Raw genomic sequence first — 23,357 nt, forward strand, 5'->3', positions numbered from 1 at the left:
TCACATGCTGGCAAACTGCCCACCAAGACATGTGTCTGGTAAGTGAACCCTGAACAGGGAACTAGGAAATCCTGTTCCTCGACTCTGGCTGGGACATTTTAGTTGGACCCAAATGTTCAGAAACAACTCCTAAGCTGGGGTGCTTATTTTTGCATATGCTATGTTAGATTTTCAGGACTTAATTTCAAAAAGCAGTGAGCCTTGGCAACAGACACAGTCATAAATCCCCCAAATAATATACTACTCTTTTTTTCTAATTATAGTATTTCTCATTATATAGGTTTAATTTAGGAAAATAAGCCTGGCAAATAGGAGGAGTCTGGGAACCCCCCCCCCCCCCCATCATACCAGCTGAAATTTTTAATCTAAATGCCCCTGGAAATCTATGCTATTTGCAAAACAATGATCTAATTCACAAAACTTTCATGTTATCAGATTTATAAGACAAAAAGCGTGCTTTTTACTAATCTCTATTTGTGATTAAACTGTAGTGCACTTAGGCAATATCACTGCAATATCATTGCTAGTAAGACAAACCTCAGCCAGTTTTATCTATAGTTAAAATCAGAATATTTTATGGACAATAAAAGATGCTTTTTCATGTTGATATCTTTCTTACTGCTATAGCTTATTTGCATCATTTTAAATATATTCTGGTGCACTAACAACAGCATTTCTTTCTTTCCAGCTGAGGTATTCAGTTATTTGGGAGTTCTCCATTCTTGATATGTGTGTAGTCTAATTTTGATTTAGGAAGAATGAACACTCTATTTCCCTTGTGGAGAATTCATACTGATGTAGACAAAAAATTCAGGACCGGATTGAGGCAATATACAAAAGATAACGTACAGGCAGGCAGAGACAGTAATACAAACAGCTTAACTCCCATGTAAATATTAACTATCATAGCATCTAGAGGATCTGGTATTGCTCTCAGATGTGGTTATAACTTTCCGGGTGAAATCTACCTCTGTATAGAGAACTGCAAAGGCTTACGAATTACTTAAATGTCAGAAATGTTTCTGACTGGGGTGTTGTCTAGTGAGGTTTTCAGTGAAGGGCAGCTAAGACCCACCATTTTCTGATGCCCTTTAAAGCTCAAAAAACTGCAGGTGTTGGTAAGGCAATACCTGAAATGCCTGGGAGGATAAGTGGGCTCTCCCAAACACTAAATACCTGGAACCTCAGCTGTAGTGGGTGATTGCTCCCAATGTACACCAAACTTCAATTCAGATTTCTAAACAACAGACACCAGGAAAAATACAGCAAAGAAAACGAATCAAAAAGAAAAATAACCTTAGTCAATCAGAAAAGATCCAGCATTTAAGAATGCAAACTCTCTGAGGAAAGTAACAGACAAAAGTTAAAGTCGCAAGTGGCAAATATTTTTACTTTACTATTTATATCAGAGTTAAATTCAGAGACCCAACACCTTTTGGCTCTGGCTAGTGGAAATTTTGCTTGTGTAAGGACTGCTGGATTCAGCCTGGACAGATGCAGAATCTAAGCGATTTAAGTGGCAAATTTTGAGCTGAATTAGGAATAACCAAGATCTGAAAACATGCACAGCACATTATAGTTCAAAAAGGTACATATTTGGCTTTAATAAAAAAATCTGCCTGCTGGGTGAAGCTGGGTAGTCGGCCGTGCTTCAAGGAACCCTGAAGAGCTGTGCTTTGACAACTACATTCCCTGTCTTTTGGAAAACTCCTAGGAAATTGGTAGAAATGGTCTGGGTTTACTTTGCTAAATAGTCAGAGTCCAATTGGATCACAAACATGTTTATCGATTACTGTGCATATGGCAGTCCAGATTCCCTTCTCGGTTACATGTGCATGAGCTCGCTGAAGTGAACAGAATTGCTCAGATGTAACTCATGGTAGAACCTGGCCTTTCCAGTACTGAAAATCATTTCACAATGCTATGTGCTATCCCAAAATGTTTTTGCACTTACACAACAGGAAAAGATGCCTCAGGAGTCTCCTTTAAAAAAGCTGGGGAGCGTGGACTACACATAAACATATAACACTACTATTTCCAAGGATCTCTGGCTCCTGTGTGCTCTTTTTCTGGCCGCTTTCAGAATTAAAGCAGATGCTCTCTGCTCCCTTTCCCCATCTCATTTCCCATCACCCACTCCCAGCTGGAATGGGCTCCCAGTGTAGCACACACTTCTGGATATTGCAAACAATACATATATAACATGTAAGGATGGGCAACACTTTCAAACTGCTATTCTCTTTAGATGTTAGTGGCACCTCCACATCTTAATTAATCTTGCATTCTTGTGCTCCTTATATACTGCATTCTTGCATGCACCATACCTATTAGATAAGCACACGAAAGTCTGGAGAAAGCCTGGTCTAACACTTTTTCAAATGCTTTTTTTGAAATGGTGGAGAATCATAAATGTATGGAGAAATGCAGCCAAGTGAATACCAAGAAGCCATTAAGTTGAGTGAACTCTCCCGGGCGGTGACACATACATATTTAAGAGTGAGGGAAAACTCCATGTGTATTTGATATTGTGTGTTTCAAAATAATGGTTTTTCTTTGTATCTGGCTCCTGACTTGGATCAGTCATAGCAAAAGGATCGTTCACGGTTTGTCTCTTGTTCAAACACTCCTTTGCTATAAATTCTGTAAACACAATTTTGATTGGATACAAATCCCCCACCACTCCACAAACCAGCCTGAGATGAGGCCACTTGTGGGCATCTTTCATCTTACAGAACTGAGGCATCAAGGAATGTAGTTTTATTGAGGCAAAAATGTCTAGTGAGGCATTGTCACATGCATTATACTCACACATGAGCGTATGGACCTGAAAGGTCAATGTAGTAGTCTACTGAAAGGTCAATTTTCAGAATTTCCTGACTATTCAAAGATCCAGTGTAGATTTTGTCCAGGTTGTGGAATAAATCCAATGTGAATAAAAAAAATCTGAGACAAACTGCTTGAGGACTGCCTGGTTAACTTTCGAGGCTCCAAAGCAGAGAACCAAAGAAGAAACAAACATTTCAAAAAACATGTATTATATGTTCAAAAAAAATTTTTTTTTGAGAGAAGAATAAGCCATAGGTAACTTTTAATCTGGTCAGCCAATAGCTCCTGTATTTTGTCCAGAAATGGTAATTTAATAGGATTGTTTAAGAATAGAAGAGGCTCTCCTTCAGAAAAAAGCAAAGAACGTTAATATTTTCTCTATTTCCTTTTCCTTTTTATTGGTCTACTATGATTATGGTCTCCCAAGATATGTGTATTTTTTGGAATGAAGAAGCTTGACTGAAAGACAGAAATACTTTTTATCGCTACTGTTATTCTACCATCTGTGGGGCAGAAAGCTTTCACCACAGTTCTAAAGTTTCCCTGAGAACACAAATGCTAGTGTCCAGGAAGAAGTTACAGACTCGCAGAACTTCTTAAGGCAACTTCAGTCTTTCCAAAAGCTTTTTTTTACCTCCTTTCTCTCCTTCTCTTGCCCCCACTTACTACCCAGAAACACACACACAGAGAATAGACAGGTGAAATGTTTGTGAAAACTGCAGTTTCCACAATCAAAAGTACAACAGTTACTACGGCTTTTATCAAAGATTTCAATTCCCTCATCTTAAGGAAAATGATCCTTTTATTTTGTTGTGGACACAAAATTACGGCCCAGGGAAAATTGGAAGCATTTCTGTTGAGGGAAATCAATTTTCTCACTGCCATATATGATCAACATGTCACAGCCATCACCTAGATAATAATAGTAAAGTACAAGTAAAATGGTTGGTAATACTGGCTTCAGGAAAAAAAAAAAAAACGAGCAAGATAACACCTTCTTTCCCCCAAAATGTTTGCAATAAAAGAAGAAGAAAGAATGCAAAGGCTTCTGCGGTGATGCGCGCCTTTGGGAGCGGAGCGGTTGGTTACTTTGTGTGTCCGCAGCGGCAAGCGTTGATAAAACTGATGAGAAATCTGGTCTTCCTGGAAAATGGGCAGCGCTCGCGTGTCGCTGCCCAGGGCCTTTCAGTCAGCGTGTTAATGGGTGGCTAATAGTGAGGAGATGTGACCGGCCTGAGATTACCCAGGAGTATGTTTAGGTAGAGGCAACACTGAGAGCACAGATGCATCTTCTTAATTTGGATACTACAAACAAAGGAAACATCAAATCTGACCTTGCTGGGGGAATGTTAATGGCTTTGGCTCATCCTCCTCCCGCCACTTAGCATCTTTCGTGCCCCACCTCGGGAAGCTTCCCGGCAGAAGTGTGCATTAGCAGAACTCTACGGTTACAAAACCCTGGCCCAGACAAGTAGAAAACATTACAAGTGATTAAAAGGTCTTTTGATGTTAGTTCAACAGACATAGTACGTCACCACAATTAAGCAAATCTCCAGTGATGCCATAGCTGCATATACAATGTAAATCAGAACTCTATTAAACAGAAGGAAATCATTTAGCTTTTCAAGTTAAAATATAAATAGCGCCAAATAAAAATCAAGCTACTACAGCTGAGAAGTCTAAGGACTTCAGCACCGGAAATGAGAACAGGTATCAATTCTAATTTTAATCCATTAAAAAATGTGAATGGGAAAGAATCCCTCAAGCCCTAGTAGTAACAGGTAGTAAATGATAATAACTAATTTCTAGGAAATAAAACTATGATTTTGTCCAGCTCTTCTACCTATGTAGTACTTTGAACTTAATTGAAATTTAAACAGGAGATGGTATCTCTTCATATCATACTGCAAGAATAGCAGTGGACTTCTGAAAAAACCTAAGAAATTAGTGCAATAAGGTTAATCCTAAATCAGAGAGGGATCAAAGAAGAAAATTAGGCTATTCTGAACTTCAGGCTCTCACCTTCACATAGTTTTTGCTAATGCTCTTGGACTTTGAGATCATTTCTAATTGCTAAATCCTGAAAGATTATTCTTATTAGCCAGTTGCCATAGCATCCACAGCTGGAAATAACTTTTTAAATGTGTATCTAGTAGGTTGCACACTCCTACTGTGTAGGATCCAATAACAAACATCCATGGAATCAGATTATAGAACAGGTTAGACTTGCTGAAGTAAAATGTGATCAAATTGGCACAAAATTTTCAGAGCTAGATTTTTAGAGTCAGTTTAGCACTGTTTGGTGGTAGTATATGGATGAGTGATAAGGAGACAAGGATTTCCTTGGTTGTGCTTGACCCATACATTGAAATATTAAAAAAAAAAAAGAAGAAGATAGTACCAGGTTGTGGTCACTTAATACTCTAGCCTTTACAGAAACATCTATATCTTTACAATTTCTTTAGGAGAAGCCTCCATTTTTTCTGCAAATGGAATACTACCTTCCAAAAAGAAATAGTAGTCTGTAGGCCTCTGGAATAATGTCATCATTGTAACCCTAAGTCCTACATCTCCAAACAGGCCTCCTTTTATATGCTTTATAATAATAGTAATTAAAAAACCACTTTCCATAGGATGGAAACTCTCCAATGTGACAGGTGTTTTATGTCTTTGTGCTTCTGTAATACGAGAGTATACTGATGGTTCCCTCACAATCTGAAGTACAATTACCATAAATACAATCCAAACAGACACGGTGATTCTTGGCACATAAATTATAAATTCTATGTTATGTTATTAAATAAAATAACCTTTTCCTAAGAGTAGTTTCTGAATCAGCATGTTTTTTGGGACCAGAGCCCTGGAATTATTGCATTTATATGAACTGTAGTAAATCATATGAAATATACTTTGCCAAATCTAAAGGTAAGAACATTTCTTTTAATATTAATAGTTTATAAAAACATAGGAGCTGAGATTGACCACCACTTATAGACTTTCTTACTCTAATGCTTGCTTGAAAAATAGAACAGTAGCTCATTAGGACTGTACATTTTTTCCTCTTGAAAGTATAGCTTCTGCAACAATGGTCGAATGTATTTCTCATCATATGATTAATTATGGAAATCAACTAATCATGCCTGGAAAAAAATTAAGTAAAATGCTTCCTTGATATGTTAAGCCATTTTCACACAGCAGGATAAAATAATAACAATTTGGCAGGATAATGAGCATTTATAGACATTTTTCATCTTTGCTATTTCAGTGTGAGGACTCTGAGCGAGAAGTCAGTACGTTGCTGCTGCAGATGCCATAAGACAGCCAGTATTAACAAATGCAGCAACAGAGCTGTCACTTCCTTCTTGCTGCACTTGCTGCACTAGGTTTCCACTAACATAAGTACAGTAGACAAACAGTACCAAAAAAAAATTACTCTCTTATTTAAGCTGAAGAGTGATGATTTCTTTTAAACAAATCTCAAAACTAGCCTCCTCTCTGTGTCTAAAACAAGCCCATGCCCCACGTACCAAGCACTTCAGAGCAACAAAGCTCCATTCACAAACACTCAACAGGAGCGAAACTCGTGCTTTGACTGCCCGATTCCCACGAGAACTCCTGTGAGAGGCAGCGAGAGAAAGGACCTGATTTGTGTTCTTATTAATGAAAAAATTGAGGAAGAAACTTTCTAATTAGGTTCTCGTCTAGCAAAAACATTTAATTTAAATACTGTAATGGTCACAATCATTATTAATGTGGATAAAGCAAAGTATAAGTTTACGTTCTTTGCAGAACTTACTATGAATTTCATGGAAGTCCAGTATAGCCTCAGTTTGACAAAGTATTTATGAATAAAACTAATGTGGTTAGTAACACACTTAAAATCAAGCCTCTGCTTTATTTGATCAGCAGCTCAGCAGAGAGAATTTAAGGACAGATATTTACATAAGAATATCTATATACAAAACTGGTAAAAAGCAAATGAATTGCAAACTGCAGGCAATTTTATTTGTCAAAACAAGTTGCTGTGTAATAATTGATGAAGGTTAAACATTAAATTTTCCAAGCCTATCTGATCATTCTAAGAATATGCAATACCATGACATGCTTCAAATTTAAATACAGTCTGGAAGTTTTTCTAAGGAGTAAAAAGTGTAACTGAGATGTACTAAGAATATCAAATCCTATCAAATCCTTTTTCAGCCTTTAATCCATTATTTAGCAATTCATTCCTTTAAAAGAAACCTGCAGAGTTATATCCTCTCAGAAGCACAACCTTGAAATAAAGTGTTTTTAGACATGCACAGACAGCATTAGCTGCTTTCATTGCAAAATGACACCTGTGTACCCATATGTCCTGCTCCCTGAAGCCATACTTCAGAGTACAGACTTACTCATTCAAAAACACTTCATCTGATTTATATCAAAGTACCTGCTCCTGGCTACACAGACTAAGTAAATGTCCAGCTCAGACAGCAAACACTGTTGTCTTGAAATCTTTCATTCTAGTGTATTATCATGCATTTATCATTATGGTGTTTCATACCCACATAGCCATAAATATTTGGTTTTGGTTGTAAGCAGACCTGAGTGTCAGGCAAAGCTGACCTGCAAGTGAGTAAGAGGAAAATCTTATCTGTGGCCTTGGAGAAAAGGAGATAAAAATGAAGGGAAAGTTTGAGTAGTGTGAGCAAAACTTTTTTTAAAGTTATATTAAGTAAATGTCCTGTAGTCAGTTATTAACTTCACATGGTTAATGCGGCTGTTTGGTCTAGAAAGGTTATCTGCTGTAACATTTCTTAACATTTTCATAATGTTATCAAGAATTAAAAAGGCAACATTTATCAAACATTCACAGTGTCTGTGAGTCAGAACAAAGAGCAACCACAGAACTGTGATAACGTCCAACCTGTCAGTTAGAAACAAGTCCAAATATCTTGGAGATATTTGCTTTTGGATGATGCATTCTTTGTCATGTAAAATTGTAACTGTTCAAAGTACACGTTACTGATTAAGTTAAAGTCAGAAAATCTTACTTCCTTCTAATAATTCCTAAAGCTCTATGCAAAAGATGGAGAAGGATAATCAACAGGATGATCCCGATAAAAGAGGGCCTTAACATGAAGAGAAATCAAAGGGCCAAATCCTCCAAATCCTTCTATGATTAGTCCTTAATCAGTAGTGAGATTGCTCATGTGAAATAGAGTTTACAGGATCAGATATTAAGTCTCCCAACTGCATTTTTCCTAAGAAAAGCAGTGGATTAGAAAACCCAGACCTAATGTCTCATTGTGTCTGGCAGTGGAGAGAAGCAATGGCAGCAGCATCTAAAAGACTTATACCATTTCAGTAGGTTTTAATTTGATCAGCTAGCACTAATTCTCACTGCAGTAAGTGGAAAATTTTTGGTTATAGCAGTTTATGCTAGACCCCTGGCACACCAAGCAAGTGAATCCATACAAGTGACTATGCTAAAGGCAGCCAAGAGACGAAGATTCCCAAACCTTTCCTTTATGCTAAAAGCATAACCTCTGATTCAAAGGCTTACTATCGTTCCAAAATAATTTAAAAAAGGAACTTCTCTTGCTCAATATGTGGTAGCAACCAATTCCACCTCCCCTCCCCCTTTCCCCTTCCTTTCCCTTCCCTTCTCTTTTTTAAAGTATTATTATGTAAGTTGAAGAAGATTTCTAACGTTTCCAGCAATAAGGTATAAGAGCAGGGCAAAACCTTTCCTCAGTAAGGCTATCATTACTGCCAGGGATTGAGAAACGGCCTGGGGCAAAGACACACTGTTCTGATTTACATTTGAAAAATTATTCTTATGCAGAAACTATTCCAAGAAACTGCTTGGGATACATTGTCAGCTTCCTAACCTGGCAAGTTAGGAAAAGGAGAGGCTTGGAAAACCTGGATCTAAACAGCCTAGCAGACTATGGCACAGATCGGTCTTAGGTTCCCTCCAAATGTTCCCTCCCATGAACAGAAGTATCCAGGATCTGGCACTTCTGTTTTAACAGCTCTCACCCAGACCTGTTTCTGGTCAATATTAAATAGCTGTGTCAAGAATAAATAGGTGAACAGAACCGCTCCTTACACTCTCTAACAAATTAAAAAGCATCAAATCAATATTTTGTTTCAGTGGGGCTCCGCATCTTCCAATCCACTCAATACTTCCTAAAATTATCAGTTCATTAATTAGTCAGGGATTATTTAAATTATGACAGCTACAGGTTTGCTGTCAGCGTGTCTGCCATTACATCTGGTAAAACCTGCAACAGAAAGCGGGCCCGTAAGGACGAGAGGCCCCTGCTCTCCTTCCTCGCCATAGTGTGCCGACAACGGCCGCAGGCCGGGTCCTGCGCCCCATCCCAGGCTTGCAGCCCCGTCGCGAGAAGACGCTGCCAAGAGGCTGGCTCTGCCTCTGCCGGCGGGACAGGAGGCACGGCCAACGCCAGCAGCGCAGGAGCGCTCCCCGGCGCTCCCAAACACCCGCGCTCCTCAGGGAGGAAGGAAATGTACTTCTGTTCTACATTTTTCTCTTTCCCAGACCAGCTGATCTCTTAATGTAAAACAGACCAAAATGGTAGATGGCCCACCGTCTCCATTCGGCTTTGGAGATCATGTTACTTTACTTTCTGATGACCTGGCTCCTCTGCAGAATGTAACTGGCCTTAGAATAAACCTACTAATCACATATGTACGCGCTGCAGATCCTGATACTGAATACTAAAAATAGTCCTATTTTTTACATAATTATTGGTATTGATGTTCCCCTTAGACAGCAGAATTACTAAGGCTAGGCCAGGATGATTTACTAATATAAGGCCAGATTCTGATCCTAGCGATAACCAATAAGCACAAGACAACCTTTTGATTTCAGCAGCATTGCTCAAGATTTACTCCAGTGTAACGAAGATGAGAATCAGACTTTCTTTAAGGGCACTGCTCTCTCAGATGCCTTTCCAGATTAATTGGCACAATTACATCCTTCTTTTCCCCCTCAGGTCAACCCATGTGTCAGAGGCTTCCAAGCTCTGCTGATTCTGAGCTGAACAAGTGCTGTAGGGAAACAAGTTACAATGGTCCCCCTCATCCGTAAAGGTCCAAACTCCTTTGTTTTTGATGTAGAAGTCACAGAAATGCACTAACCTTTCATTCACTCAGACTCTCTCTTCTTCACCTGAAGGGCCAGAGATGCTTCCAGAGTGCAGTGGGCTGCCTCCCTTCACCTGCAAAGCAGTTTGTGAAACCCTCACATGCACTCACTACTTCACCAGCCACCAGAGTAAAAAGACTGTTGGCATTCACCGGTAGAAAGAAATCTTTCAACTGGAGAATTGCTAAGCCAGCGGGGATATCTTAGTGATCTGAACAGCGAGGATCAATTTAAGCCTTGGCGTAAGAGAAAGCAACTCCACTGACTTCAGTGGAACTATGCTCATTTACATCGGGGGGAATTTGCCCTGCAGACTCCACGGAGACACAGGTTCAAGTCCTGGCAGCCAGAGGTGCACTAGAGGTGGTTTGGCAACTCAGCAGTATATGAGAAGATTTCTTAGGCATGCTATGTTAGGATGGCCTATTGTGAGTAAAAGTGGAATCCTTATTTTCCTAAGAGATATAGCACACCCAGAAGTAAAAAGGGGTTGGCTTGGAAATGTCTTTGCAAATATCTGGCATTTCATAAAAGAAAAAATCACTGATTTTCAAAAATCCTCATTGAGATATTTAACCAAAATACACTTAGTCAGTTCTTTTCTTTAACTAAGAAGTTGCTTCATCTAGTAGAAAAGAAATAACAAATGTGAAATATAAAGAGGAATTTGTAGTTTGCCTAAGTTCTAAACAGTAGCAGCCAGCAAGATGCTTCTGCTGACTTTCCCCTGAATCTATCAGTAATGTGCTGATGATAATACTGTTTTACCCTGTTCTATTTTTATCTTTCAAAATCATTTGCTCAAGTAGCTGACAACTTCCCATCAGAACAGAAAATGCTGCCAGACACATTTCAATTGGCCATCCCATGTGCAGTATGAAGAATGTCTTTCTTAAAATAAATTAAATAAATGTGTGTGGATTTTCCCCACTTCTCTGCATATTTATCTGTTCTTATTTCCATTGTGTTAAAAGAAGTCCTTCTCTTAGGCCATAGCAGAACAATTAATGCTGCATTTTCTTTTTCCCATTCCACTTTGACTATATATATTAATGATTTCACCAAGGCTAAGCAATCAATACTTTCATTTAAAAATAAAGAACAATAAATACATTTTACTATTAACAACATAAATGCCACTTTCAAATATGCTGTATCTCACTTGCACAAGGAGAGTGGGAGGGGAAATCAACATCAGCTTCTGTTCTCTCCCGTTCAGGCTCTGAGGGGAAAAGGCTGTGGGTTAGCAGAGTGCAAAGACGATGTTCCAATATTAGAAATCTTCCAACCAGAAAGTTGTATTTTGGACTTGTGCTTCCCAGACCTCTGCAATAGCAATGTCCCTAAGTGCTGTTAGGTGGCAATTACACCTTAAGCAAAAAGATATTGCAGATCATTGATTCCTGCAAATCTCCTCTCCTGTGAAGTAGCAGCACTTGCTTATGAATGAAGATACACACACTTTCACCTTGAAATCACATGAACCTATTTTCTCTATTTAGTCCTGGAAGCACATGATTTAGATGTTCCAAATTGGATATATCTCATAGTAAGAAAAGAGGTCTGATCCTGAGGGCCTCACTTTAAGCAGGCAAGGTACTTGTGTGAGTAGTCTCAGGGATAACACTAGGGCTAATGTGGGAGTAAGAATTCAGAATATCAAGTTTGCACAATACAGCTCATACCCGTCCTGGGCCTGAACACTCATAGCTCCGCTCAGGGGAGTAAGATCTATCTGAGTCATGCCACTGCTTCCCATGTGAATATTTTGGTGAGTGAGGACTCCCGGGAGGAAGGCTTGCAGAACTGCGCTGTTTGAAATTACACAGGTGATTGGTGGAAAAAAAATAGTAGAATTAAGCTCTTCTTTGATTTTACGGAACATTGACTTCCGCAAACGTGACCTTAAATTCACATCGATTTGATCTTAAATGCAGGAGATTTCATCTACCTTCCAGGCAAATATGCTCCATATGTTAAATACCAGTAAATATAGTTAAGTTCTCCATTGTCTATGAATGGAATATAGAACAGCTTTTCTGTGAAGACCAGATTCTCCCTTAGCAGCAGAGGATTTAAAAGGTCAGAACTAGTAATGATCAGCTGAAAACAAGGGCTTGTCTGAAAGCTATTAGAGGGTTTGAATTTCCAGTAGGTCCTAAAGCCCACTGTTTGACAGTCATTACAGAAAAAATCCAGGTGAAACAGCACCTCATTGTTATTTTCTACTGGTGATGCTTCTTCTTTTCTTTACCTTGTGACAATGAACAATAAATGTGGAATGATATTTCTATGAAATATAAACGAATCTCAAACAAGTCCTCACAATTATCCTTGGAAAACTGTCCCAAGCTCAGGGTTTAAACTGACCATGTGGGGATAGGAAATAACATTTTCTTTGGATCAGTTATCTCAGAATTGCTCATGACAAGGTTTTGTATTTTTCCCTTAAGTGTTTTGTACTGCCCACCACCTGAGGAAGATTTCTTCAACAATTTTAGCTACTCATTTGTTATGCAGCCCTCTGATGTTGTTCTGGGTAACCTCTATTTTTAGGTTTTGGATCATATATTCTGGGAAGAAGAGCAACGCAATTCTCTCTCCCAAAGATAGATTATCCCTGAGTGCCAAAAGCTGGCAAAGGGAAAAACAAAGACAACAGCAAAGTGCTCATTGCAGAAGGCTTGATGGAAGCTTTAGGGGACTAAACTTGATATGTTTACTTTATTTTCTTTTTAATGGGATGTCAGCTGAGGAGAACAAACAGCTCTTCCTGCATCCAGAAGCATAAACATTCATTGGGCTAGATAAAGCACGGAAGAGAAACATTATTCAGCGTGCACTATAAGTCATCACCATGTCTCTTCAGGTAAACTACCGAAGTATTTCTGTTGTACACTTTTCATTGTGGTACTCTGTGCAACACAGATTGGTAGAGGAGCATGGCCACGGTCATTGGAACAGTGCAGAGTTTAATACTGAATATATCAATCTTTCCCTGGAATAGCATCTTAGGTAAAAGTATTTCTGATTCTGCAAACAGGAAAAGCTTTTCCCTTGGGAGTTCTACTTAAATACCGTTAGTAGAAGGGTACAGCCACATGCACATGTTCAGAGCAGCAATTCGACACTCCATCAGCTGGCCGGGGCTGGGTGAGGTCTGAAAAATCAAGGATTGTAGTGTCCCAACTCTGATAAGTATAAACTGGGAATCCCTACTGACTCTATGCTGCTTAACTAGTCCTTCTTCCTGGGCAGAAGGAGCTTGCTCCTCTTCTCAACCCACATCATGAGAAAAGCCTGATTTTTTTCACATATTCACTAGCATTGGATTAAGAAAATAACACACACAGCAGTCGCTTTCCCACCATTTCAGGATATGGACATTAGCACAAACACATGAGCTTGTTTTCAAACTGTCTGGGAAAGGAAAACACACTGGTACTCCTTAACTATGTTTCAGAATGTTGTCAGCATAAAGTGCAAAATCCATCTCCCCGTGCTGACGGGGTTGGCTGGTAAGGGTACTACTAAGCTGACATTCACTGTCCTTTTAATGAATCAAGTCTCTACATCTTTCTAGAAATCAGGGTTTAGCAGAGTAGTCTTACAAATCCATGTTTCCTTTATATGTTTCACATTGCTCCAAGCCATAAGACTTTCTTAGCAACGAATTCTTTTGAAAACAAGCCTCCAGATTGTCTTGCACATTCCGGATCAGCTTCTCAACTCTCACACTAGGTTTTATTACAACTGCATCTGAATAGCTGTGTAAAACAACCCAGAGAGAGACCAGAATGGCCAATAGTCTTATTTCCCAGCAGGAATATCCTTCTTGTCAACTTTGGCATGACTCAGTTGAAATTCCCAGGGAGAAAACTTGTAGGCACTAGTCCTTTTCATGCCTTCCAGGATCTACTTACTTGGCTGGTTAATAACTAAAATAGTCTGAGCAGGCTTTGGCTATCTGATCCACCTTTGTGGTGACAATGACACCACCCTTGATGGCAACCCAAGGACATTCCTAGAATGTCTCTAGTGGAGCAAGTAAGTTTTGATGGTAGCCTAAAGTCAAGCTGATGCCTCAGATGGGACAATACCGATGTCAGGTGCCAGGTCCTGGAGGTGCTCTGGCATACAGGGAAGTCCTGGAGCCCTATCAGATACAGTGAGGACACAGCCAGCAGTTGTTGGTAAAACCAAAAAAAGCTGGGTAACTCTTTTATTCCACTGTTTTACAGTTTGTTTTACAGGATGTGAGAAAACAGAGGTTGCCATTTTATCAATGGCATCCCATCCATAAACTGACAGCTTACTCACTTTGAGCCAATTATTAATGGCACCATTTGTACTTTTGATGAATCTGTGCTGCTACTGTACAAATAATTCCATCCCAGATTCCTCTCAGGCATAATCATTCATACATATTAACTAATGACAATTTAATTGTACGTCCTTATCATCATAACATACTGAAATATTTGTATATAATAATGTGTGCTAAGGAACACATTGAATTTCACTTTGCCATTAATTTTAGTTTGCTATTTATATATAACATATGGATTTAAACTCTTCCCCTGACACAGGCATTGTAGAAACAACCGCTTGATCTATTAAATTTTTTGAGTGGCTCTTTAAATTATAAATAGTGCCCAGTTGTTTATTTCAAGTGCTTTCAGTACTCCAAACGTGGTTTAATTGTATTTGAAAACTGCCAAATATCAATGGAGATCAATCCTGTCCCATTGATCTGTTTATACAGTTAAACATGTAGAATATCAGATTCAGGCTCTAACATATTTAAATACTCCTCTATTGATCAGTTGCTGCCATGATCCAGCACAGATGATGGTATAGATGATTACAGGAAACTGCTCTGGTTTGTTCAACTGATACCTCTGTCTTTCAAAAAGCCTCACGGAAAAACTGATCCACAGCTCAAAACTAGAAGATGAGTCGGACTGGCACACAAGTTTGCTATGCAAAAATGTCGTTAAATTCATGGAAAAATTTTAGCATGTGATGTGGGAAACAATAAAAACAGTTGCTGAAAAGTGTGGAAGAGTAAGTTCAAATCACACACCTTATTGCCCAAACATGTCATAGGTAAGTAAGGTAGCTCGGACAATCATTGTTCTTTCACGGAAGCAGCCAACGAAAGACTGTCCATGGCTGTCTTTCCAGCAAACGTTCAGGGTAAAAACTATGATTCAGAACTGTCTTCTACATGAGATTATGGGACTATTCTAACAAAAATGCAGAAATGCCAGATCTTACAATGATGTCACTTGAGTGTTTTGGACTACTGTGTGATCCTGGCTGTGGAGCTCTACCTAAAAGAATGCCAAAAGTATACTTTGCTCCAACCCCAAAGGGTTGCACATTCTCTGGAGCTAAATAGATGTCCCTTTTATTTGCTAGTTATCTTAAATATCCATGAAAGAGCTGACCAGGGAAAATCAGCCTCTTCTATTTATAGTTCAGGACTAATTGGACAGAGAAAGAGTGTGTGAGGAAGGATAAAGTGTTTGTTCCAGTAGCATACACAGATCAGGCCCAGATACTGGAGAAGAATCCCTCTCCTGCCAATGATCAGGTTTCAGGAGAGCAGGTCTGCTGCCCCTGCAGTGCACTGCTCTGCTAGAGGCAAGCACAGGGGAAAGGACCTGCTCATCTCCCAGAGACATCCAGGGGTAAGCGAATGCAGAAAGTGGCAGAAGAGAATGAAGGTTAAGGTCTTGGGAAAAGAGGAGTAGGATGGAAGGAAAGTGCTAAACTGCTCTAGAAGCTTTGGGTGACACTTTCTGGGTAAGGAAATAAGGGAAATCCATGCATAGTTCCAGAAAGGGGCTGGTGTTGCATGGGACGAGAGGGGGCAGAGAGGAGATGCACAGTACCACCAGAAGTGTGGTCTTCCCCCTCCTGAACAAAGGGCCTCAGAACAGGGCATTGCTGTGGATGTATAAACACAACTTCATGCATCTCAGTATGTTTTTCTGAGAGCTGAGTGCCTTATTCCTTGGGCTTCTTTGGAAATCCCAGCCTAAAGGTGTAATACCATGGTGAAAGCAAAGAACAAATACACATAAATTGCTCTGTGGTGTTTCAGGTGAGTGAAAGCTTGGAATGCAACCACCCATCATTATTATTATTATTATTGTGGTTTGTCTGCTAGTAAAGGTAAGTAAGAAATTGTCCTTGTCAAGTTTTCTTCAGAATTGAACCTTGCTTCAGACCTTAAGTAAACAGCCGTCTCTGGGAACAGGTGCATGTGGTACTGTCATTATGTTATCAAATATATACATTTTTCTGAACTGTACACATGATGGTCTTTGAACAAAGTTTAAATATTTCTCCACTTTTCTTAATATGCTAAAATAAATCTGTGTTTTAAGATACCTACATCTATAGCAAGAGATAATATTAACTCCTTCTTAAACCAGTTCATACCATATTAAAGAAAAAGACCTTTTCAGTACTAGTGATACTTAATATAATTATTTTTACTTACAGTAAATTTTGAGGGAAATACTGCATCTGCTTTAGACTCAGGACTCATTTTATAGCTGATGACTTTGTCTTTCATGCAATCTGAAGATTTCAGCACCTCCCTCCGAGTACTGTGAATCAAATCATAGCATTCATACTGTGATAATGTAAAGTAGCAAGAAATCATAGGAAAAAAAGGAATACATTTTTACCTACTGTATCAAATCTAGCAGTTGAAGGAAAGTGTCACTAGCTTTTAGTAAATAACAGAGACTGGAAGATGACTTCTTCAGGCAAACAAACTGTTTGAATATATTCAGCTTATACTCCTTAGTGACTCCAGAAACAAATGATCTCTATGGTGATGAATTATTTAGCTTTTATAAGTACACATCCTTAGCAAATGAATTTTGACAGAGATGAAAACAGCATTTTGCACAGTAAAAAGTGTGAAATAAGGAAAAGTAAGATTGTGCCAAGTGTGGGAGACTTCCTTCCTAATTTCTGTTAAAAGCAGGAGTCAAGCATTCAAAGTACTACTCTTTACTACTAACAGAAACTTGAACTAGTACTCATCAATATTTCTAAATTACTAGGAAGAATCTAGCTAATCAGTAGTTTCCTTATATTTTCTGGCAACCTTGTAAAGATCACTGCGAGTTAATATAAATCCTGTAAAGATCACAAAATGTCCTGTCACTACTGGAAATTTGTGGGAAACACTAATTTAATAACCAACCAACAGCTTGCAATACAAAGTTTGCTGAAGGTATCTTGGTATCTGAACGTGACTGACAGCGTGATGAATGATGATTGCTGGTTTAGCGTTGAACTAGCATTCTTCTCCCAACCAAGTCAAACAGCCCTTGCAGCGGCCGTTATGGAATTCGCTTCTTGTTAAGGCAACTCAGATAAAAAAATCCATATGCCAAATCTTTAAAACTCTGAATCTAACCCCAGGAGCGAGCAACTCTTCTCAGCTTTGTCCTTTTGGAGATTAAAAGAATCTCTTTGGAGCTCTCACATCCTTGCTGTGACTGTCTGAAGCCTCAATAGACCCTGTACTCAAGACAGCAGAGATTTTGGCCTCCATAAGCTCAAACCGCAAAGCCCAGCACAGGCCCAGAGGACAGCACGTCACGCTGCCCTGTCTGCCAGGCCAACTGCAAACTATTCTCGCCAGGATTGGTATAAGGAACATTTTATCGTGGGTACTTAAGCAGAATCTTTGCAGAGTGCTTCAAAGGAGGTGGAGATAGCAGTAAATGTTGCCTTTCTATGTGTGAATTTGAAAGCCTCTATTAAACTTCACCATTTATGTTCAAAGGCTTAACAGCTGCAAAAGCCCTCTTCTCTTAGCACAAACAATACCCTCCCCAGCATTTATTCACAAATGCAAACCAGTCTCACATACAATGCGGGAAAAATAAGGATGGAAGAGATGGAAGGGGGTAAAATATGCAGGAAGCTATTCTATCCCCATATGGCCTGGAATTTACTCAGGGTATTATACATGTGATTAGCAGCTCTCTGTCAAGGGGAAAAAACTCAGAAAATGTAAAGAGAATATGGCTTTTACTGAAGTTGTGATGGTCAGATGATAAATAAGTATAAAAAGCAGAATTATTAATTTCTGCCTCAAATATGATGTTTTGAAGATAGGCAAAATAAATGATGAAGACTCGTATTTTTTTGTTGCCATGTTTGCAAAGACCTGCCTAGTAACCAGTTAACACTTTAAATGTTGAGCCAAATATATCAAATGTATTGTTCTAGTCTGATTGTCAGGACCAAAATTAGACACATTCATCTTTAAGGTATCTCTAAGAGTGCTAAATGTATGTGTACACAAAAGTATAGAAGAATTTGATGCGGCAGTATTACTGATGATGAATGGACATGGGCTAACACACATAAAGATTGGTAGGAAATATATATGTGCAGTGGGAAGAGTTAAGAGTTGCTACCTCCATTCTTTTTGCAGTCTTATAGTTGGCGTTTTATAATGCAACTGTGCAATCTTCACATTCACTTTTAATATAAGACTAAATACAGAATATATAGTAGTTGATATATATATACATATATATAAATATACAGGACTTGACATAAGATGCTCTGAAATCAGTTATAGACTTTTACTTCATTTCAACAGGCTCACAGTAAATGCATATGTTTTCAATAGAAATTTATAAAATTAAATTTTAATGCATTTTAAAACCTATTAAATGTTTTATTTTAGCATCTCTGATAACAGCAGACATTTTACATCCTAACATGCCTATGTCAGATACCAAATATTCATCATAAGCATACATCTTCTTGTCTCTCTGGTGGTAGAACTTTTGGGATCTGTGAGCACGATAAACTCGAATAGTGTATCACACTGGTTTCTTAAGGTGCCACTCAGAACACCTGATGGTAGATTCGGAATTATTACTGTTTCTTCAGGTTTTGCTCTACAGCTCATCTCTATTTTAAAAGCACTATGAAGCTTCTCGAGAGATGAGAAATTGCATTTAAGCACTTGATATAATTTTTCCCTTACTTTTACAGGAATGAGTGGTTAATAGCATCTAACTCTGCTATCCTATTTATCTGGATACTTACATGGCTCACACTATTATAGCATCCAAATGATTCACAAACCTTAATGAACATAAACTCACAAAACTCCTATGAGGCAGGAAAACGTTATTATTTCCCAATTACAGGGGGAACTGAGCCATAAAGAGGTTCACATGGCTTGCCCAAGAGCAGATAAGTCTGAACTTAAATCAAACTCAAGTCTTCTGAATTCCAGTTCAGAGCAACAACATGTCTTTATAAACTGTTCCTATGCTCTGGTTACATTTAAAGTGACTTGTTAGAGAATACTACATTAACTTTACTTTTATTCCTTTTATTTCCATATAGCTGCTAAGTAAAAGCTGTAACTTAACATGCCTTTCTCATGTGTTATTTACATAACAATCTCAAGAATAAAAGCTACCTGTATCAAGTTAAGTGGTGTGTCCTATCTATCCCCAAATGGCCTAGAATTTACTCAGGTTATTATATTTATATTGTGTCTACTTTCTATGCACAGAATGAGAACTTCTTATACCAATTGTTTCACCTGCATTTGTTCTATTAGAGAAGTGTAACAGTTGGGTTTAGAAAGCTCAGTAACTTCTTGTGAAACAACATTCTCGATTCCTCCATTCCTTGTTTGTAGTAACGGAAGAGCAGAGACCACCACACTCTCAGCTGTAAAATGGTTCTTCTTAGCTGGCTGGGTCTCACCTTTACCCTGTATCCTTCATGACTTTAGCTCTGTTTTTTGTTCTTTTACTGTTTTTAAAAGGCTATAAGGATCAAGCTGAGGGTCAGCTGGAGAATAATCAGAAACACTCCTATTGATACAAATGTGTGAAAAGCCCTCCATTTAAATGCTTGTGCTGACCTATCTATTCTATTTATCATTGATTATTTTTATACATTGATTTAGTGACAATGAGGGCCACAAAGAGCCCCTGCCATGCCAGCCACAATATTAAACTTCAGTACCCTCCATCTTCATGTCACTGTGTTTACTGTCTTGGACAAAACAATCTCACCAAAAATGAAACTCTATGCAACCTATTTTTTCCCCCCACTCTGTAGCCCAGCGGTGACAATATGTCCAATGTTCCCCCAGGCATAAAAGAAAATGAACTTACCAACTGACATGCTGCCAAAGATAAGGCAAGACCATAGATGAGATGAAATAAGTAATAACTCTGCAGAATGAACCCATATGGCACCTTGATTTTTTTAATTTGACACATTACAGACATAAACTGAGTTGGAGGGATCTAATTTGTACCACCAGCAAAAGCTAAGCTCTCCAAAATTCACCCAGGTTCAGGTCTCCTGCCTGGGTATGCTCCCATCCTTTTATGAAATGAAAATGTTATAGGAAATTCTAGCAGTAACAGGTATTTTCAGCTCCACAATCTGATTAATATGTGTAGAGCACTTTGAAGATGATGCATACTGCATACTAGGTGTTTCCTCTCAAAGAGGATTCAATCCACTTTTATACTGACTTTGATCACATCCAGGAATGCATAAATACTACATCTAATATACATGCTCTTATTCTGTACATACTGATCGTATATGTATCTATAATACCAAATTAAACGTGCCTAGCATTGTTTTCTGGCAATAGAGCCAACTAGCAGGAGAAGACCTGAATGAAAGGGTAAGTGAAAAACTTTTACTCTTTAGAAGAGCATGGACATGTTCAAACACTTCCTAACATGTATGGTCATGGGGACCATGTTAGTTATTGTAGGCCAAGAACATGGAGACTGTTCAACTAATTTCTCAATATAGACAGATGAGTCCCCATGCCCAACAATGTTCCCTAACTTTACTTAATTTACCAGTATAGGTGTAGCACACATTTCCACAATTGCTTCACTGTGAGGGCACATATATGCACTCCTATAACTATATAGGTACAGTACTAGGGGACACTGAAAAGAATGCAGTATCTTATGAGGCAAAACATAGTAATTTCACAGTGTTGGGCTCAAACAGACCAATGTTGGCAGAAAAGCACACGTACATCTTTTTTTTCTACAAACATCTATTCACACATCTATTTTATAACATCTATTACGTCTTTTTCCCACAAATATCTATTTACATATATATAAAGTTCTACTTTCATTATGATTCATTTCTAAGGCTAACTCCTAGCACTCAGGCTTACTACTGTGACTTCATTAGTAGTACTTTATTAGTAGTATTTCATGCAATAGGCATTGCTAGCAATAGGTAAGATAAGCAAAGTCAAATCTGGGCACTGAAGGCCCATAGAAACTTCAGTATATTTGGAGTTGCTCTTCTCATTATAGAAACAATGTTTTGAGAAGATGAAAAAGAGAATGAGAGTGTGTACGTGCTAGGAGAGAAGTGTGTGAGGGCAGAGAAGGATGAAGTGGGTGCTGGTTTTTGGTCTAGATGCCAAACCAAAGCTTTAACCACCGGTTGTCACCGAGGATCCCCTGACAGTTTTCATGAGAACAGCTCAATGCATTTCACTTAGTTGTCACTTCTTTTAAAAACACTGCTGTGTAATGTTGTTGGTGTGGAATAGAAGCTGAATTTACCATGGAGATAGCAACATTTCAGTGGTGGGTGAAGTGATCCCAGCAGACTTTGTAAAGCACTTCGGGATTCTTACAGATGAAAGGTGCTATATAAATGTCAGGTATTGTTATACACCACTTAGGAGAAATGTTTCCACTTATTCCTCTGGATTTACTGTTGAACATTTAGAGATAATAGTCATTGCTGATAATAGCAGTAAGAATAGCATCCCGAAGGCTGCAGACGGTGTAGATTGTACTGTATTCTGCTTGTCTGCAACACGAGGTCGCATACTGATAAGCAGGAGGAATTTCTTGACAATACAACTATGGAGAAATAGCTATTTTTGACATTATATGGTCAAGGTGCAATTGTCAGAGTTATTTACATGGATGCATCTTTTACAGCCCAGGTTTATTGAACAGATTCAGCAAAAAGGAAAGTTGCTTTGTTGATGGTATTCAAAATAGTATAATAAAACAACTGCCTGTAGTAGTTTTACTGCATTACCTCTCTATATTTGTTTAAGTTCTACTCATTCATTTTATTCATAGATTTTATTCAAATGCATGACAGATGTTTATTCTAATGCTTACTCAAGCAGTAGGTATAAATTTTGTTAAAGAGAGATTCCACTGTTTATCCTAGTGCCCTCTGGGGTTTTGTTTTTGTTTTGGGGTTTGGTTTTTTTCCACTTTATTCAGCATAATAGAGATCTGAGCATGGTACATTATTGACTTTAATAGGAGTGTAAAAGGCAGACCATTTTGCCAGGCAGATTAGTAATTTCAGGCTGCTCGTGTTCTCCCTTTTATCTTTTATTGCTCACAGCTATAATCTAACAAATCAGATGGTCCTTATAATGCTGGAAAACAATCCAGCCCAGGCAATCCTCTCAACTGAGTAACACCCAAATATAAGACCCTCACATTCCCTCTTCCTCCTCGGCTTCCCAAGTCTCTCCTCTCACTGATTTCTGCCCTCCAGTTGGGGCTCTCATTAACCCGCAGTCCCTATCACTGCCTTATTAGCTGCTCCTGAGCCTCTGAGAGGCAGGAGCCAGGCTGTATTAACCCACTGACTGCCACCGAGCAACAGCTGCCCTGAGCCCTTTCAGAAACAGCTCTGGCTGAGTAAAAGCCAGTAGACGATGCTGTTCAGGACTGTATACTACCTAAGAAAATAAGTCTTCTCTGGGGATTCATTCTGTCAAAACCTCGGCCTTACTAAGGCCTGCGTGTAAGGAGTCTTAAACTGGCTCTAAGGAAGCCATGCAAGCTTTCCTCCTACTCCCAGAGTCCCCAGTACAGAAGTACAGAGGCATTGCACAGAACTACCTCCTTCCCTCCCAGGCAGCCAGCAAGGGGGGGTTCCTGGCTAGAAAGATTAGCCCTAGGAAAAGGGGCTACATGTTTAAGAAAACTAAACTGGCTGAGAGACATTTTATAATCCCATCTCCCTTTCAAGAGTGCCAGGTGTGAGCTCAGTACAGTGGGGGACCGTGCCCAAGGTGTGCAGGATTGTGATTATGGCTATATCTACCCTATGCAGATTGCCAGAAATCCACTCTTCCTGCGACAAGGGCATCTAGCTTCAGAGGCTCTGTTCAGAAGTACCATAAAAGATCATAGTACATCTCGGAGGTCAGTGGGACTATAATTTGGCCATGTTAATGTATTTAGTCTTGCTAATTGAGTTTACATCTTTTTTATTTTTTCCATATTGCTGCTTTTACCTTGTTCTCCCCCTAAGGAAGCTT

The 23,357-nt window shown here is 38.9% G+C and overlaps 1 long non-coding RNA gene across 1 annotated transcript; it reads right to left on the minus strand.

Moving 5' to 3' along the window:
- Nucleotides 1–8,203: 8,203 nt before the first annotated feature.
- LOC135329389 (uncharacterized) lies at nt 8,204–16,607 on the minus strand. The gene is made up of 3 exons (XR_010390849.1): nt 16,497–16,607; nt 11,145–11,204; nt 8,204–10,055 (listed from the first exon to the last, which is right to left on the minus strand). It is a non-coding gene; the product is annotated as an uncharacterized LOC135329389 (long non-coding RNA).
- Between the last annotated feature and the right edge of the window lie 6,750 nt (nt 16,608–23,357).

Source organism: Dromaius novaehollandiae, chromosome 10 (genome assembly GCF_036370855.1).
Source record: "Dromaius novaehollandiae isolate bDroNov1 chromosome 10, bDroNov1.hap1, whole genome shotgun sequence".
NCBI classification, from domain to species: domain Eukaryota; kingdom Metazoa; phylum Chordata; class Aves; order Casuariiformes; family Dromaiidae; genus Dromaius; species Dromaius novaehollandiae.